The sequence below is a fragment of the Odocoileus virginianus genome, chromosome 19, assembly GCF_023699985.2.
Source record: "Odocoileus virginianus isolate 20LAN1187 ecotype Illinois chromosome 19, Ovbor_1.2, whole genome shotgun sequence".
NCBI lineage: Eukaryota > Metazoa > Chordata > Mammalia > Artiodactyla > Cervidae > Odocoileus > Odocoileus virginianus.
In genome coordinates, this window is record NC_069692.1 from 33,930,321 (window position 1) to 33,938,125 (window position 7,805).

Below are 7,805 nucleotides of genomic sequence, written 5' to 3' on the forward strand. Positions count from 1 at the left end.
ATGAATTCAACAAAGTTAGGTTTCTTTACTGCTGAACTTTAGACCCTCTTCTATTAAAGGACATGATAACGGTGAGATAGAGTGAAGATTTGTAGTGATTGCCAATTTTCCAGGGAATACCTGTAAACATCTCTTGGAAGCTTTAGTTTCTTGGAGCACAATTTGGAAAATGCTGCTAAGCAGCATAATATAGTATATTATCAAATGTATTCACTACAGTAATTTTTCATTATTTGCTAAAGATTATGCATTATAATTTGTTTCTATGAAAAATATTTTTAATTTTTATTTAAGAAGATTAGGAAGTTGACTAATACTTTGATGATATAAATGTAAAAAAAATTTCTGAGCATGATTATATTTTGGCCCATAATTTCTAACTCAATTTTTATTCATATATTAGATTTTTAGAATATGTGTTTACCATTGGTATCCTAAAATTCTGTGAAATATGAATCATGGTCTACCCATTGGAAATGCATAAAAGAACTGCTGCAGCATCTGATTATTTTTGATATTTATTTCAGTATTAATAACATTGAATGGCAATAGAATTTCACTGTCAAGTTAATTTGTATGTTATACTAGCCCATAAGCTGTTCTAATAATCAACTGGGTAGTAACAGAAAAAAGTAGAAGTTTTAGATTAACTTTATCAGTGACCATTTTAAAAATATTTATATATAATACATTTTTTAAGGTATAGTAACAGCATTTACTACTGTCATCTGTTTTGCTAAAGTCTTCAAATAAAGGAAGGTAGTAATTTATTATGAGAATCATTCTTCCCTAATAGATACTTTTACATGAACCCTATTACATGTTAGTCACCTATATGTACATGTATTTCAATCTCACAAAAATGTGTGTCTAATTTCTCTTATAAACCTTTTTAAAGTGGGAAGTTATAGTTCAGCAATGTGTTCTATAGAATATTTATAAATTGATGCTGAGATTACAACAGAAAAGCTAGAAAACTATTAATACTAACACACATTCTGGCATACAGTTGTTCTTATTTGAGAGATTTTTTGCTGACAGACACCCCAAATAAAGAACTGGGAGTGTTGAAGCCCTGCTAACTTGTTTAAAGTCTTAAAAATAATCGTACCCAGTGAAATCTAAAATATGTATACATTTTTATAGTCAGAAATGTTTCTAAAGTTGAAAGACCTTTAAATGTGTTTTCAGCATATGTTACGCTATTTGTCAGCAGTATCTGGCCCTGTGTATCTGCCCAGAAAATAGAAACACTTTTAGACTATTAGACGACTGTTCAGTTTCTGTCTTTCAGAATATCTTCTGATTTCCCATCTATGGGCACTCCTTGTCCAAATCAAGGGTCCCATGTCTTACGCTGGGTGCATCAGTTTATCAGAGTCTCGATTCTGAGTGGAACAGTGCCTTCTCTTCTTCTCAACCTCTGTAACAAGTCACTGGTGGTGGTGTGTTTAGTCACTAAGTCATGTCTGACTCTTTGTGACCCTGTGGACTGTAGCCATGCTCCTGTCCATGAACTTCTCCAGGCAAGAATACTGGAGTGGTTTGCCATTTCCTCCTCCAGGGTGTCTTCCTGACCCTGGGATTGAGCCCACATTTACCACCATTCTTTACCACTGAGGACCCCAGGGAAGACTGTAAGAAGCCACTAGCGTCCATTGTAATTCTGTAGCTTCAAATCCTCCCGCCATAAATCAAATTAGAATATATATTTTATTAATGCTTTGAACATTAAAATATGAAATGTTAAAGAAGTTGAATTTATAACCCTATTGGTACGCTGAGAAGTGTTTAGACACCAGCTTTCTGGTGGAGGGGGGCAGAGCCCTGACTTGTAGTGTTTTCCAATTTTTGTCTTCTAAATTCTCCCACTGTGACTGATTTCAAGCTATCAATGTGAAGCCCCTCAAGGCTGAGTTGGGATGAGATACACACACTGTGAACTGGCTTCAGTTCACACCACCACTGGATGATATTATTAAACACTGATAGGCAAAATACACCTATTGCTAGTTTTCTCCCAGAGGTGATATTAATATTATCTGTAATCAAGCAGTCCTTCAAACTCTATGAAAATTTTCCCTGCCATTGAATATACTGAAAGAATAAAATTCAAAAATATTTTGTCTAAACTGATACTCAGTAATCAGTAGGAGAATTAAGAATATTAAGAAGAAAAACCTTGAAAAAAACTCACAAGGAGAAGCAAGTTGTTTCTGTTAATGTGAAACCAACACTGATCATGGGATTATAATTTTAAAAAACATTTCCCTATATTTCCATGGACTCTGAAAGTTATATCCCCAGATAAATTGTGACATTTCCTCTCTGCATGTTGGTGCAATTTTATATTATGAAATTGTCATGTAGATTCATTACACCTATTTTCTAGACACAAATGACCATAACTGAAATATGTACCTATCCATATACTGACAGCTAAACTACATAAGATCATTCTATCACTAATGTATATGCAGGCACATTGATAAGATATTTACACATTTTTTTATAACAAAGATTTAGAGCTTGGGAACCTCAAAACTTTTGATATTTTTCTGCTTCAGGTACCAGATTTTTGCTCTGGATATGGAAGCATTTGTGTGCTAGCTTTATCAGGTTACAATGAATAACAATCTCAGAAATGTCGGTGGCTTTCAATAACATCTATTTCTCACTCATGTGGCAAGTTGGCTTCTCTGGATTGGTTGCTGTGGCTGTCCTTCAAGGTGTGGTTCAGGCTCAGGTCTGCCTCACCAGGACCCAGGCTGAAAGAGGCGGGCTCACCTGGATTACAGCCTTGCAGTGGCAGGGGCCACTGATGCAGGGGAATTGGCAGCAGCGAGAAATGCATCCAAAAGTGTTTAAGTGTATATGTGTGCTGAATAGTTTTGGTCATGTCCGACTCTGTGACTCAACCGACGGTAGCCACCAGGCTCCTCTGTCCATGGGATTCTCCAGGCAAGAATACTGAAGTGGGTTGCCATGCCCTTCTGGAAGATCCCTCCAGGGGTCTTTGACCCAGCGATCAAACCCACATTTTTTATGTCTCCTGCATTGGCAGGTGGGTTCTTTACTGCTAAGCCACTTGGGAAGTCCCTTAAGTGTGTATACTGCTCGTCAAGTCTGTTCACATTGTGTTGGTCAAAGAAAGCCATGTGACCCAGTCCAGTCATTGGGCAAGAAGGCTACTCATCCTATTGGAACCATGGTGAGTCATCACCAGCTGTGTTGGGAACAGGCAATTCTGAAGAGTGATACCACGTGCATGCACGTGGGTGCTCAGTGGCTAAGTCATGTTGGACTCTTTGCAACCCCGTGGGCCAGACTCCTCTGCCCATGGGATTTTCCAAGCAAGAATACTGGAGTGGGTTGCCATTTCCTCTTCCAAGGGATCTTTAAAACCCAGGGATCAAACCCAGGTCTCTTGCGTCTCCTGCATTGGCAGGTGGGTTATTTACCACTGAGCCACCTGGGAAGCCTCAGTATACGACAAATATTTTTGGTCACTATGAGTAGCCCAAGTATGTCAAAATAATATGAAAGGAAATAACATGTTAATGTTTTTAAAGAAGAAATAGATTACTGATTACATTGGTTTCGGTTCAGGATTTTTGGAAGGATCCTCACTCTTTGTATTTTTGTATTTCATTTTTTGGAAAATAAAAATATTCCCAAATATCACTATCACTTAAGCCTGTATGAAATTAAAAATATGATAAAAATCAGAGAAATATTCCTAGACAAGTGATGGTGTAGTGATGGAAACAGCAGAAGCAAAATGGGCGCCATGTATCCAGTCTGGACTGTTTGGCTGTTAATTCAGTTTTTTCTGAGTCTCAATTTCTCATCTATAAGAAAGTTGTTCTACAAGTTTCCTAAGATCATTCTTACTGTAAAGCTCTCATTCTAGTGCTTTCTTATTGTCATCTAATCAACAAAGTATATCCTTCTGCAATTTTTTATTATAGTTTAACTCACTTTTTCTTAGAATTACAGCAGAGCAATGGGATTTTAATTTTCTTTTATTCATCTTGTGCCCAATTAAAAAATAGATTTGAGATAAAGTAACAGAATACAGTCCTACTTGCTTTTATCTTAATATTTAAACTACTACTCTTTTGTTACTCTGAGATTTGCTGGTTTAAACATCACTGTATATAAGAATCATCTGGAAACTTGTTTAAAATGTAAATTTCCAGTCCTCAAACCCCTGGAGACTTTGAGACTAGATAGAATCTAGAAAACAATATTTTTAGCAAGCACCCCAGGTGTCCAAACTAGTGTAAGCAGTACAAATCCTATAAATTATTTTGATAATAAAAATATTTTTAAAACCCACATACTGGGATACTATATACTTAGCCATAATAATTTAAGATTAGTTCTTAATACCATGCTTCTCAATTATACATTCATTATTTGGTGTTTGTATTTTGTCTTTGTGAATTTTGTTTTTCCGTTATCACATTTGGTGTTTGGGACCTCTGTAAGTGATACAATTATGTTTATATATAAGTTTTAGAGATGTGGAAACCAAAATATCTTAATATTCCTTTGAAGTAAAAGTGCTTTGATTAGTATTAGCCTTCTCCAAATGCATATAGGGCATATCCATCTCAGAATGAAATAATACCACAAAATGAAATATTGAATACTAGAAAATTAGTACTACTGCTGGATTATTACATCCAGTCCTCAGGTTCTTCCCTTGTTTCCTTTCAGTCTAGTCTCGACATCCATATTCTTCTTTTAACCTGTACTCATGTCATTTCTCTGCTTAAAATTCTCCAGAATAACAGCCAAAGCCTGTATTCTATCGGATCTTAGCTCCTCAATGCCCCCACCCCTGCTCTCAGCATCTTGCTCTTTGATGAAATGCTCTTCCCAATTTATCTTCTCCATGCCAGTTCTGACTTTACTTATATCTCTGCTCAAATATTGCCTACAAAATCAGACCCTTACTGATAATCCAAAATAAAATAATATGGGCTCTTCCATCCATCAATCACTAGCCTCTATACCTTGCTATATTGTTTATAAAAGCGCTATTATGACTGTAACACTTAGACTATTTGACAAACTGTGGATTGATTTATATTTCCCCCCTACCATTTTTAGCTTGATAAGCACAAAGCGTGCTTTGTCCACAGCCCAGTCTTCAGGGTTTAGAATAATACCCGAAACATAGTAGGTACTCAGTAAATACTTGTTGAAAAAATTTTTGGAGATGATCCACAGCTTGGCCTGTCTCTAGTAAAAGGCACAACTATTAAGATCCAAGTTTTATAAAATAGGCAATGCTTTAAAAGGCAGTTATATTTTCTCTTAATGTCCCATCTATTTTGAGTCATTTTAATTTATTACTTTCAGATTTATCATCTCTTTTGCAAACTCTCTACTTTCCATCTTTTTTCTAGCCTATTGTTTAATTATGTGTGATACTTTATTTTGAATGGTGGCAATTTAAAGTTGATTTTTCATTTCAACAAGTTTTAATTACTTAATTGAAATATGAAACTTCAACTATGAATTCAGTGTTGGTGAAAGGCATGAGATTTACATTCCCATAAAACCGTGCACTTATCTTCATATGAAACATATATGCAATAGTACATGAATGGGTAATAGCATTCAGGATTTCCTTTGAAAACTAGAAAACTTCTTGATTAAAAAACAAAATAAAAGGCTAATTTATTCCTCAGCATCCTCTGATACATGGCCTCTAAAATCAGCACATATACTGGTAGAGATTTTTCTACCATAAAAATAAGCTGATTGGAACAGAAATGAGATTATTCAGACAATAGGTCTAAAGCACTTAGAAAACCAAAGGAAAAAAGCAGTTGCTGAAATGTTTACAGCACTTTTCGTAGAATAAGATTAAAACAGTCTGCTTATTTGGGCATTTTCCCTATCCTCACCCAACTTTCCTGCTTATCACTTACTGCCTGGTCTGGTGGCTCGATATTCCCTATGTGCTAGTATACTGGCAGGTATTAAGGTTTGGGTCACCTCACCAGGTAGAGAACCAGGACCAGCAGAGATGCTGCCAAAAGCAAGAGAACACAGAATGGGTAGTGGCAGGAAGCAGTCATGAACAGCAGCCAGGACCATGTGACCAGTTTCAGAAACAAGGACTAAGATTGCCATATTTCCTCCTTATGTTGCTATGAATATGTCTCTCTGTGTATTTGTATAGCAAATAGCTTTGGTTGTTCCTTATTCTATCTCCTTATCAGGCAGTATACGATGTACTATCTTTATATCATGATATTTAAGTATTGTTAACTTTCCACCATAGTATTTAAGTTACAGGATATCAAGAAGAGTAAAGGTCTAAGGACTAGTCTCTTCTGGGGAATGGGCTCGTGCATTTCTGGTTGTATGCAGACAACCTTATATACCACAAGGTACAATTGTACCAGGTTAGGCAGAATTGGGACCTTCTTACTGTCTTATTAGGGGCTTCCCAGGTGACTAAACGGTAAAGAAGCCACCTGCAATGCAGAAGACCCTGGATTTGATCCCTGGGTCAGGAAGATCCTCTGGAGAAGGAAATGGCAACCCACTCCTGTATCCTTGCCTGGAAAATCCCATGGGCTACAGTCCATGGGGTCACAGGAGTCGGACACAACTTATGGTTTCAGGAGTTATGTGTGGATGCCAAGTTGACAAAGAGTGCATTTGTGGTGGTTAATTTTACATGTCAACTTGGCACTATGGAATGCCCAGATTTTGGGGTCAAACATTATTCTGGATCTACTCTTGGTGTTTGGGTGAGATTAACATTTAAATCAATGTACTTCAAGTAAAGCATAATGCCTTTCTAATGTAGGTGGGCCTTATACAATTGGCTAAAGGTCTGAATAGAATGAAAAGCTTAGTCTCTTCTAAGCAAGAGAGAATTTCTCAAGCATACTGCCTTCAGACTTCAGCAGCAGCAGCACTGGCTATTTCACTTTCTATAGCAGACTGCCTTTGGACTTAAACTGAAACACTGGTTCTCATGAGTATCCAGTCTATCAGTCCACCCTACAGATTTTGGACTCACCAGCATCCATAATCCCATGACCCAATTCCTTATAATACTGTGTAAACATATGTACATGCATGAAGTGCAAGTGAAAGTGTTAGTTGCTCAGACATGTCTGACTCTGCACCACCCCATGGACTGTAGCCCACCAGGCTCCTCTGTCCATGGGATTCTCCAGGCAAGAATACTGGAGTGGGTTGCCATGCCCTTCTCCTGGGAATCTTTCCAACCCAGGGATAGAACCTGAGTCTCCTGCATTGCAGGTGGATTCTTTACCATCTGGGAAGCCCATGTACATGCATACATATCTACCTACACATATATCCTTTCTCCAGAGAACACTGACTAATGCAAAAAAAGCTTATGACCTATATACAAGAAAATAAAGACGTTTTAATAACTATATCCAAAACATTGTGTAGTATCAATGACATGTCATAGGACCACTCAAAGCTAGCAGAAGTTTCCATTACATATAATTTGTATCATCATGCTCTTGCCTACTTTACAACACCTTTACTTCGTTTTTAGTGAACATCATTTTTGTAGGACATTTGTTCTTTTATAAATTTGAGATCCAGCATATATGTTTCTTTATCACTAAAGACATTTTTTGTTAATTCTATAAATTAATAGAACACTGATGCACAATGAAATACATTTAAACTTTATGTATTACCAATAATGGTAACTTAATTTATTTCTTACAAAATAGTAGAAAATGTTTTTGTTGTGTATAGTGCTGATACCTATAGGCTGAATACAAGAT